General features: G+C 40.5%; 1 protein-coding gene across 1 annotated transcript in view; it reads left to right on the forward strand.

The window, feature by feature from the left end:
* LOC141789548 (contactin-associated protein-like 4) overlaps positions 1-12,841 on the forward strand; it is a 118,786-nt gene that overhangs the window by 33,238 nt on the left and 72,707 nt on the right. The window lies entirely within an intron of this gene.

Here is a 12,841-nt window from a genome sequence, read left to right on the forward strand (position 1 = left end):
AAATAGGTTAATTTTTTCTGTAAAACAGCTTTTTTGGCTCGGTGTGTATGTGCTTTAAGGTACTTCCAGAGCCAGCGTCAAGCGAACACTTGAAAAAAAAGCAGGTGCCGCTTCAGCAAACCTCATGGAGGGCGACCTAAACCATCAGGCCATCTAGGACATTGACAAACCTAATGTCATGTTACTTGAACACTAAACCAAAACATGTTTCCACTTTAACAATAAAAGTTGGGAGGAGAAAATATCACATTTTTGTATTTTAATCAAGAAGCAACTCTCAAACTACTTCAAGTCGGACAGAAAATCCTTGACAGTGCTTGATAGAGGTCTCCCACATTGCTCTGTTAAATTAGATTTGTTGTGAGAGATGGGCAATGTGCATGAATCTTGTCATCTGAATTGACTTTCTGATAAGGTCGTTTTTTCACTCTGCTTGTTATTCATACTTCGGTTTCTAAAAGGATACCCAACTGTGGGTGCACAGGAGTTTAATTCATTTCACTGTGGTAACAAAACAGATACTGGTATCATTTGAGTTTCAGTAGTGTTGTATCTAAGTTTGAAATTATTGTGTTTTGACAGCTACAGATGTAAAGGTTTAGTTGATGAAATTATTAAAAGTTGTCACCCTCTCCCGTTGGTGTCAGAATTACCAAACATTTAACAAAAAGAAAGGCAATTTGTGTCTCGTGGATTATTTCTCTGTTGTAACAGGGCTTCTTGGACACAAATTTTATACGGTTGTACAGCATGTTTATACACTTTTTCAGTGGTGAAACATTTGCAAAGAATATTCATTTGTGGGATGAGAAACATAATTGTGCTCACAGAAAATTTGCAAAATCCTCTTCCTCAATGCCAAACAGCTTATTCTGTTGACTCATCTTGACTATCAGGACACTGATTCTAGTTTTACGTTATTTTCTGAGCGCACAAGAATTGATTTCTAAACTTTGTAGATCCATTCTTTTTCTCCTACTTTGCTGTTTGTCACTTATGATTTGTTGCTTCCTTATGTTGCTACCATCAGCTTTGATGCATAAAGGTCTTGTAAATAAGCTCTCAGCAAAGTGCAACCCCCATTGATTTGTTCCCCTTTATAAACTCCCTGTTAGTCTGAGTCCCATTACTTAGAAATCCTTTCACTACATCCTCCACCTGCCCACCACATTTAGTCTCAATACTCTGAGGCCAGCATCTCCAGGGGCCTGCTCTAATTTAACTCTGCTGATGTTGGCTGAGACCCCTTAAACTGGATTCATTACCTTACCTTACATTTCTTCACAGACATGTTCCTGTGCCCTGCTTTGTTAAAAGCATCTCCTTGTAAGACATGTTTTTTTGTATGGAAGCGTTATTGTTCCTCTCAGAGAATCCTGTGAAGGCTGCTGGCTCTGGAGTAATTTCTAATACATTTAGCCACATAATTTCACTTAACCTAAAATACACTGTGTGACATCTAGCTCAAATCAGCTGATAGCTCTTTTCGAATCCCCTGGACCCCACATGGAACCATTCAAAGATCTAGCTCCGAAATACAGCGTCTCTCTTGGTTGTCTGTGTCTTACTGGCTTTCTTTCAAACTGGCCACTTCTGGGTGACTCTTCCTCTCTACATCCTGTAATTGCTTGTACCCCCTCCCCACCTGCTGATTTTTGTCTCCTTGTCCCTTTCAATGTTCCATCTCTCTTTCAACCAGCACTGAATGGAACAACATTGCATCAGTACATCCCGGTCATTACTTTTATTTGGCGTGCACATCTGCTCTTTCTAGTGAAGCCATTGCCCTGACAAGCACCATGTCAGCCTCTATTTCCCACAAGACACTGACACTGTGGAGATTTCAATTAGAACAGAGGGATGGAAAAAATGTGCTGGATGTTGTGATTTTTACTTTCACTGTATTTTTAATGACTTTAAGGAGGAAGTTGATTTTCTGAAATGCAGTCAATCTGTTTGTGAGTGTGATGATACTCAAAGTGGCTGATTGCCTGGAGGGTCTTCTTGTGGTTCATTGCCCATTACCTACAGAACAAACTGTGATTACAGTGACAGAGCTTTGACTCCTCAGACTACTCACAGATCCATTGCTTTTTTGTATGTAAAATCTGTACAATTTGTTTTGAAAACAGATGTCGCCTCTAGTTTCAAAAGTGAGGTCACTGCACATTTACTATCTTCATTGACAATAGGGGACCACTCTTCTGGTTGTTAAATATAATAATTTTTGTGAAACCAGACAGAAAAATGTGCCCACTTCTGACTTCATATACATCCTCGTAACCCCCTGAGTTATGGTATGATCTCAATATTGTAAACATGATTGATTGGTAGCTTTTCTGTCAATGCTACAAACCTCCCAGTTCTAAGCGTGAAAATATACATTTCAACTAGCCGACTAGTGTAAAAGTAATACAACAATCTGAAAAACCAGAGAGCAAAGCACAACTTGTATAACACTGCTTAGCATCACAGAGTCTGAGGCTAACCATGCCAAACTGGTATGTCAAGCGTAGCTACCATTAGAAGACTGACCACCACTAGCCCGTGGTCCTCCTTCGCAGTTTAATATCCACATGTCTGTGATGGTTACATATTGCTCTGGTTGATTTTTTATTTTTTCAAGGTTAACCAGATACAACCTAACTTCAACATTATTTTCATTCGCACATCACTATGAGACGTCAGCTGTTCTTGTTTATATCTGGGTAGTAGAGCATACAGCATTATGGTTGTTGTAATTAATGAAGCATTGAGAGGGGCTACTCTACAACTTAGACACAAATTCTGACCCAAATCTTGGGCCTGCAGTGATAACAATTTGTTGCAGCAGCTACTAATTTTGGTACAAATAGAAAGGGTGACAAAAGGTGATTGTTAAGTTGAATAAACTCTCACACCCATGGCAAGAAAAGCAGTGAAGCACACCCACCCTGTCTACCAAAGGTCTCAAGTAAAAAACGATAGGGACAGTTTCTGTAACACACAGATTCAGTCTCACATCAACTCTAAGGGCTCCAATTTCGTAGACCAGGCGCAGGCGCAGGCGCAGGCGCAGGCGCAGGCGCAGGCGCAGGCGCAGGCGCAGGCGCAGGCGCACCTGCCCTGCACCGGCCTTTGCCGTGCGCACAGGGCGTGACCGGCGCACTTTGCAAGTTTCCTGCAGTGCCAAGAGAGGCGCAGTCAAAGCACAGAGGAGCGCAGAACGCCTCCCTCCGCGCAAATGGCAGAGAGGGAGGAGAGAAGCTGTGAGTTGGTTTAACACAGCCGAGCGCTGTTTACACCAATCAAATGAGCGCCTCTCCTCGCCTTTAAATGCCCTGCGGCGGGGGCGCAGCGTCTGATTGGTCTGACTGATCCTCAGCACCATGGAAACAGTGCTGGTAGCGGAGACGGTCAGAGCTGCTGTCCCTGCAGCAGGAAAATGGATAGCGGGGCACATCGGAGGACACGAAGCATGTCACTGTATGTACAACACAGTAGCTCTTCATAGTGAAGCCAAACGTTGTAGAGTTCCCCCTGGTGGCTGACTATTAGATATCCTTTATTGATCCCCAAGGGGAAATTACATAGAGTACAGTATAGGTCCTAAAGCCCCCTGCTCCCCCTCTTTTTTATTTATAACAAGTATAACATGTCTAAAACTAAAAAACAAAGCACATTAAATCTATATCATCAAGAATGCTTTTGTCTTGATTTGTTTTTGGATTGATTTATTAGCACATGCATGTTTTCCAAATTTTTGTTTTGCTCTATTATGTTATTTTCAAAGATGATTTATTGGCTACCCTTTTTGTATGTGTGGACAGGAGTCGTGAGTTTCTTCTTTAAATCAACACAAGTATCTGCTCTGTGTATGGCTCAGGGGATCTTGATGTAGGTGTTTCATCTGTATTTCAAAAAATAGTGTAGATATACACAGGCTCAAAGAGGATGAGCTGCTTAAAGTAAAGAATATCCTGTTCTACAAACTTGATCCTGATGTCAGATCAAGTTATTTTCTTTAACATATGTTATGTGCTGATCCTGCACCACGACAAATCCCATTCAAGTGGCATTTAGAGGTTTACAAGTAGGTACAGATTCACATTCCATTTTAGGAGGTATTAGCCCTCGAGATTGTGCTCCTATCCAGTAAAAAAATCCAGGCCACTTTTCAGACACTTGTGGCTTCTGATGGGCACAATCTCACTGCTGTGGGAATTCTTGAGTGTCTGTCCCATCTTCCACCCTGCTGCCATAAAATAGTCATAATCCTGCCTTGATGCCACACATCTTTGGCTTTTTTCCCGACACAGCGCCTGGAGGAAGCACTGGAAATAACTTTCCCTTTGATGCTTTCTAGCAGGCCCCAAAAAATCTATGTATGATTTGCAGCAATGACACATATTTACTTTATTTGAGGGACTGCACTGATTTTTGCTGAAGACTTCTTTGAAAACTTTGAAAAGTAAAGAGGACCTTCACTTCAAAATCCCTCATGCACATTCGTTGGATTAGCTGAGGACTGACCTTTTAGCAGAAAAACTGTTAGCTTTTATTGGGCTCTGGACGAATTCATTTCAATAATGAAACATTCTGCACTCAATACTGCAATTTCTCAAGGTTTATTTAAAAATCTGTTTCTGGTGAGCAACCATGTACTAATCAAATTTGTATTGATTTTTGCTGCACAATCTCCCATCCACGAGTAAATACACATCCTCGGAAAACAAGAAGGTCACACTCCAGAGCTTGTTGTTAGCGAGACCTTTAGCTGGAAATTGGGCCCATATTTCAAATCAGGAAACATTTAACTTAGCTTCTTTTCTTTATCTCTTCTATTTATCAGGATTAGAGTGGGAAAACCTACATTTATAGTTCATAAAGGATGTTTTTAGAGGGAAACAGTCCCAAAAAAGGAAAAAAAAATCATGCCCTTCTGCTCAAAAAGCCTGTTCATCTCTGTCATAATATAATTTTAGGTATGTTTATGACAAGATATAACTCTAAATATGCCAGGTGTATTCATGCAAATAGCACATCTTTGGCATGGTTACAGTGAGCTGCCCAAGCTCTCCATATATGTTCCTGTAATGTTTACAGCAACATGTCCCGAAGTTAAAGGTCTGCATTGATTTGATATGGTGGGATGGTTTTTAGCTCGATTCAGAGTCTCTTTTTTTGTGGGAGAAGGTCAAAATCGTCTCCCACAAAAGTCCAATCAGACACAGGAGCTGACAGGCAGAGCACTGATGCAAAGAACAGGGTGTACAGAGACAGGTGCTTTAAATTAGTTTTATCATCAGCATCAACAGTTCTTTTCCTTTGAATATATGCAGACTTGGGTCCACAACTATCAAATAAACAGAAGTTGGGTCACTGATTCCACCAGCTGGGGGCTACAGAGGCCAGCCTAGTTAGAAGCCCAAAGCCCTGTTGTGATGAGAATACCATTTGACTTGTGCACTTCCATCTGTCAGGTGGATGAACTATCAATGTTTTTACACACGAATGAATAGCCTTCATTTACCCCTTCTGCACACATTAATTATATGTACTGTGACTATTGACATTAAGGTATTGTTGGAAAGCCTCCACATGACCCTGAACAAGAAAAGCAGGATTGATGTTAGGATGGATGGATGGATGGATAGTCCTGTTTTGTTGACTCGGTAATCTAAAACAGTGGCATAGAAATCCTTAGGACCAAAGTCTTAAAGGATTTGAAATAAAAGGTAGGTGTTCAGTGTCACAATATGAAGCGTTAACATGAAGAAATAGAAAATTGAAATGAAAATGAGGCTACATGCAGCCTGTTGCAATATTGCCTAAATGATGGATTTTAACCAAAGTCCCACCTCTGAGAAGGCAAAGAGCCAACCTGGTGTAGGATTTTGTGATGACCAGCTGGAGTTCAAGTAGAGGACATGCCACCTCTGAGTATCCTTGGCCCCTCATATGAGGGCATAAGGGTCTCAAATCTGAAGTAAGCAGCATCTGGGGCTGTTGGAGGGATAAAATATTGGGGTCATGTGTGCAGCTTTGGGTTAGTTTAAGACTTGTGAAGCTGCTGCGTTCTGGATCAACTTGCAGAGTTTTAAATGCTTTTTTTCTGTGTTTAATCAAAATTGTGTTCTGCCAAACCCCAGTATAATTTTTCAATACTTTATTTCTCCATTATACACTTTAAAAACACTTACATGAGATTGGCTGTTATGTGGCTGTAATAAGTTGTCAATGATGGTCCTGAAAGACTTAAGACAGAGGAGTTCCTCGTTTTTTGTGGGTGCTTTGGTCTAGACTTTATCCCAAACAGTCTGTCCTGTTAGGCAGTAAACAGCTCCCTGTGGTTTGGAGCAGTGTCTTTTAACGGTTTGTCCAAGTGTGGAGAAGAGAATCATTTAGACAACCTTATTGATGACCCTACAGGCCACTTTTTCAACCACCTGCCCTAAGAGGTGTCTGGTCGATTGGTCTTCTGATTCGCTGACCTAAAAAGTCACGGTCTCCCGATTGGTTTATTCATTGTGGTAATGTGCTAATTTGAATGTCCAGTAGAGCAGAGATGCAATGTGCCTGACCTGTTTTTAACCTCAATTACTGTCCCAGTGAGGAAAAGCTTTGGTGTCATTATTGACAGTGAGGGGGAGGAATCAAGGAGGTTTACTGGATCAAAAGTGACAGAAAGTATTGCTTTGGTAAGCAAGTAAGTATGGTGGAGTCTTTCTCCAGATTTCAATGTGTACACTTGGCTCTCCATCATTTGGGCTCTTCTTGCTTTACTTTTCCATCCATCCTCCTGGTTGCTATTCCCTCCTCTGCCTCACTCCCTAATTTCTCCCCTGCTGTCCTGTAGATGTCAGATAACCTGACTCTCTCCCCCTCCGTCTGTCAATCTTTCACTCTCTTTCTTTCTTCTTTGTTCTTTTCCCTCAGGCCCTGCTGTAATGAGTAAAGGTCAGTGTGTCAGCTCTCTCCTGTTGTGCTGTCAGTGCTCTTGTCTGTTATGGAGGTACTTATTAGCAGTGGCCTTTAGCTGCTGCCCTAACAAGCGGGCAGCTTTGACACTGCTGCAGGAGGAGGACTACATAAGTCAGAGGCTATGAGATGACCTCAGAATCACTTAATGCTCTCCATGAGTAAAGTAGCACTTCATGTTAAGTTCAGAATATTTGTTGGTGATCTTAAAGATGTTCATTTTTCTAGACAGGAAATGATAAATGCACTTTGATGTAATATACAAAAATACCATCACTTTCGGTGTAGGAGGCACAATGACGTGGAAAGCAACAGCACTGGTTTCAAAGTAATGAGATAACTACACGACACATTTTTGACACCTGTAAGTCACCAAAATTCAGCAAATTCTTTGCAAACATGATTACTCTAAAACTGGTTTACTTAATTTCTCACTTTTCGAAATAATATATCATAATTAGTAAGTTAGTTATTAAGGATGCCAGAGTTAAAAAAAAAAAAAACTAGCAAATCCCACTTGCTCCCACACTTGCTTGCAATTAATTGTCTTCTTAATCACATATTTAAAATTCCATTATTTTGCCTTTCAAAGCAGTTTTTACTCCTCATTAACAATGTAAATTAACCCCCAACAGTGTTTTGATTTGGGAATCAAAAGACTTTAATATAGTGAACCTCTCAATCTTGAATTTTAGATTCAGCATTCAAAGAGATACTACAAACCATGACTGCTGAGGACACAGCTTCATAGTGTTTTGTCTCTGTGGTTAACACCCCAACATATTAGAAGAATACTGAGGAGTGCAAATGCAAAATATGGTGTGGAGTTTTTACTTTGATTATGTCCAGTGATCCCCTGTTATGGCGACAAGTCCATTTTCTTTTATAGTTCATGAGGGTTTTACTTGATTATGATTTTAGCTGTTTTGCTTGTCCAGCATTTTCTCAACATTAAAAGTTAATTAGCCTGGCTAGGCTTGCTGCGTTAGAACAAGTATAACAAGCTTTGTGTTTTTTTGTCAGCTATTTTGTTGACCAAGGTCATTCCTAATAGCAATGTCTTGCACCAATTTCAGTGAGGATATCTTGCCAATTTACTGCAATTTGCAATTACATTTGCTTTGGCAATGACAGTAAATTGAAAAATCCAGATACTTGAAGCATCTTCATGTAATAATTAAGTGATACTATATATAATTTAAAGAACACAGCAGAAGTGGAAGCTAAAGGGTAAAAGTTCCTGCAGTCATGGTAAAGAAGACTGCCTATTATGTGCAAGCTGCATGTACAGTTATTTGTTATCACACAGCAGGCAAAGATGTCAGGCATGAAAAACATCCACTGACTTTGACATACGTGAGTTCATTTCAAGCTGAATGAAATGACTTATCTATGTCCTAGCAAATAAACACCTGTTCAACAGTACAGAAATGTTGAACAATCTTATTGTGTTGTGCCAGTCGTTTTCAATTGAGGTAAACGCAGCCTCATAATAGAAATGATGAGCTGAGGAAATTCAGGCTGTGTGTGTCTGAAGTGTTGCCGTATTGATTTGTATTGGCCTTGTGTCAGCATGACATCACCTTGGCAACACAATCTCGAGTGCTCTTCAGGCTGGCTCTTATCATGCGTGGATGTGTGTGCGTGCATGGGTGAGTGGATGGTGTTCGCTCTATAGGAGAGAAATCCCTCCATCTGCTGTTCAGGCGCCATGGATTTGCTTTTCTCTTACTCAGCACTTTTTCTGCAACACACACACACACGCACACACACACAGGCACACACACACACACACACACACACACACACACACACACACACACACACACACACACACACACACAAACCCCTCTCAGTATTCTGAGTGTTCTTATCTTGTAGCGGCCTTTTCCATCACCTTCAATGTTTCTTCATAATAAGCTTCTGTCATTTTACTTTCCCTCACTTTCTTACTGGCTTTCTCACACACACACATACACACACACACACACACACACACACACACACACACACACACACACACACACACACACACACACACACACACACACACACACACACACACACACACACACCTTCCTTTAAACACACTACACTGGCTGCATCTAGATTAGAAATGAAATCCCAGCTTGGTGTATTTTGCCGATGTCCCTCTGCAGAGTTAGCTGCTGTTTTACAGACAGAGCTCTCACTCTGCCTCTCCTCTCCTCCGTCCTCCTCTGCTGTCTCCAAATCATCTCTCACCTCCTCCGACCCTCCAACTTTCGGCAACAGGCTACGAATTTCTGAATAAAACTAATCTCATACAGATCCTGGTTCCTCCCGGGGCTGAGCACTGAACGTGTAAAGTTTTATGAGCTCTGATTAGTTTCCTATTTTGGATCTGGACTTTTCAGCGAGGCTTATTCAGATCTCTTCTATTTTCAATTTGAGACATTTTATAACTTGCTGAGCTTTTTGCTGAGCTTTCACTTTTAAATACCATGCACATTTATTTCTCTTCTTAAAATGATGACTGTACTCAAAGATTCATTTAGGGCACAGGGTATAAAGTGGACACAAGCGATATAAAACAAAACTTGACCATATTTCCCTTCTTTTAATACAACCCCAGTCCCAGAAAAGTTAGAGTGCTGAGTAAAGCTCACATAAAATCAGATATCAAATGATTATTATTTAAACCTTTCTTTTAGTGGAGAATATTGAAAAACAGCATATCTAATGTTGTTGCTGAAAAAATTGTGCTTTGAAAAAAAATGCTCATTTTACATTAATGCCAGTAATTCACTACAAGCCTACACAGAGGTCATGTTTTCTTGAAGTGTGGCATCACCTCTGACACTAAATGTTTGAGGACAGAGGAGACCACTTCCTGGAGTTTTGAAAGTGGAATGATCCATTCACGCCTGATACAAGATCTCAGCTGTTGCAGTCTCCTTTAGTAAGATTTATATATTCATGATGTGCCAAATGCTTGCTGTGTAAAATGCCCACGTGTGCTGCAGAGCTCTGTAAGCAGTGACTTCTTGAAGCAGCAAAGACATCATTTAGTTTCTAAGAACTGTGCAGGAGGAATTGAAAGAAAGAAATTTACTCTTAATAGAAACAGTTTTAAAAATTAAAAGCTCAAACAGATGGGACATCTTAAAAATAAACAGAATTAAAAAATCTGCAGCTTTGTTTTCCCTCTTACAATGTTTCCTTATCAAAAATTAACTTTTGCTCTGAATTATTGAACTTTTTAAATAATGAGTTTGCCTATTACCTGATGTACTCTCTCTTTCCATGTTTAACCCTACCTACTCCACTTTTAGCCCTGCTGATAACTGTGCACATTGCACCCTCTGACCACAATAAGATCCCACTGTGATTGACTTGGTTTGATAGCTCCTAAATAATGGTATTCTTTGAGCCTGATAGTGTGAATGTGTCTCTGTCAGCTCCCGGTGTTGTAGTTTAAAGAATGACCCTGTAAACTGGAGACCCTCAGCTGAACATGTCAGTGGATATCCAGTTAACAACAGCTGTTCAAACACAGAAGAAGTCCTCAGGAATGAATCTTTAGTTTTATATTTGTAAAAATGTGTCAAAATATTCTCTTCAGCTAAGTTTTAATGATAGTCTAAAGCTGTTTGAGAAGGATGCATCCCACTGAAAGTCTCCTATTGGTGTTTCGCCGGTCCAAGCTTTTTCTGGCTTTCCTCAAACAGTTTCGTAGTAGAGCTTGTCTCCTGTCAAGTGACACAAATCTTAACTGCAGTGAATCAATAAAGCGCAATCAAAACCAGCACAGGCAGAGTGTGCTCCATGCTAACAGGCTTACTGCAATGCTTCACTTTAAGTCTCCCATCCAGATATATGCTCGATCATAATCCAGATTTTAAAATGACATCATCAGCGCTAATATAGGTTATTTCCAAATGCCACTTCTTAGCTTCCCGATCCTCGAGCAGGACCAAATTGATTTACTGCAGGTCTATGACAACACCATGCCAGCTAATGAAGTTTAGAAGTGACAAGAGAGATCCGTGTTTTTCTATGCTGAAAAGGATTTCTGTAGTTATGATAATGTAGTAATGGTAGACGCAGGAGCCTAACTGTCAGACAGAAAAAGGACAGAGGAGCAGAAGAAAGCTAAATGAGAGAGTGATACAGCACGAGCTAATGTCTAAAGCGCTAGGCTGGATGTGATAATGTTCATTCCAACCTTCAGTCAGCAGTTATTCTGCAGCAGTGGTCTGTTAAAACTTGAAAGTCTATCAATAAAATGAAGAGTGAGGTTACATTAGCTCTGCTTGGTAGATGACTGGCAGGACATAACCAGGGTTTACTAACACTATACATTACAGACACATCTCACAACATCGGGCTGTAGCACTACATATGGACGGCTACTAAATTACTGTATGAACTGACAGTTTGCTTGTTGTCACGTTAACCTATAGATACATTGCACTACAAACAGCCGGCTTCTGACGTATGGTACAAACTTACATTTGCTTGATGTCGCGTTTCAAACAATAGTGCAACGTAACTGTACTGATTAATACCTTACCTTGTTGCGCTGTTTCTAGTGAAAAGTTGTCTTGAATAAAGAAAATTTGTTCCAAAACACACACCTGGTTCGCATCTTTACGACAGTGTGCATGAGACTCTGCGCCAGAAGGTGGCGAGGAAGTCCAATAAAGACAGATCCTCCTCATAGCTTCTTAAAAGGTACCATCCTGTCTTCTCCCTCTATGGTGTTACTTTTTTCTGAATAGCCTTTGTTGCTGTCTTACTGCCCACTACTGGTGTTGTGGTTTGGTGCAGTTACCTTTTTTTACTCCATAAGTCACTGGCCTGATTTACATAATCTACCTAAGTCATTGGCTGAAGGTGGAAAGCTCAGAGAAAGAGCCATGGGAATTGTAGTTCCACAGAATGTTTTACCAGGAACTAAAAGTTTCTGGACCTTTGGGTCAACAAACACCCACAGAAAATTATGTATTGTTTGGGTTTTTGGTGCAAGAAAGAATAAAACAGAATGTGTTGTGTCATAGTTGAACTTCTTAATGCTTCTTTGCTGAGTCATGATTTAAAAAGCAAAGGAGCAAGCTTTGCTACAAGCAGGGTGGAAGGGACATTGAGTGGAAAAATTGGTGATCTGGCAAGTGATTTACATCCAACATTTTACTTATTTATGGTGACATTTAAAGCATTCATGACTCACACAAGGTGACTGCCAACTTTGCCTTTGGCTTGAGTTGGCTCAGCATATTTACTTTGGTATACTTTCCATAAGCGTTTGCCTTTGCAGTGACATTAAATCCTAGCTGTACTGTTGTGATGGGATTACTTTTTAGCCGGTGATATTAACACAGTGTGAGCTAATCCCACACACCCCTGGATGTTTGCTCCAGCTGCTGCAACAGCTGTCACCTGCACACAAAGAGAGCACGTTACCCCCAGGAACATAGGCCGGAAGTCAGCCTGACAAAGCACTGTTTAAAAGACACACCGTCGTATCAGTGTAGGACTGTAAGTGAACAAGCTGTTGTATGATTTCTCAGCATTCACTCACCCTAAGTGTCACATAAAACCCGCGGTGGAAACATTAAATGACAGGACACATCCTGACACTTAGCTGTGGAGAGTCATCAAATTGCTTTAAATACCATCCCTGGTGTTTCGCAGTCAAACTCATTTCCGTCAAGTATTTGTGGCCCAAATAAATCCAGTGTAATGTCTTTAATTATAAGGATTTGTATTTATCATCAGGAAAGCAGAGGAAGTGGTTGACATATCACAGGGTTTTATATCTGTGGGCGTGTAAGTGGACTCCAAAAGACGTGGATTAAATTTGCTTTACATCATATTTGCAACATTTTCTCTAAAGAGG

This window comes from Halichoeres trimaculatus, unplaced genomic scaffold (genome assembly GCF_033239565.1).
Source record: "Halichoeres trimaculatus isolate MK-OKI-2021-1 unplaced genomic scaffold, fHalTri1.1 fHalTri1_scaffold_4, whole genome shotgun sequence".
In the NCBI taxonomy this organism is placed as follows: domain Eukaryota; kingdom Metazoa; phylum Chordata; class Actinopteri; order Labriformes; family Labridae; genus Halichoeres; species Halichoeres trimaculatus.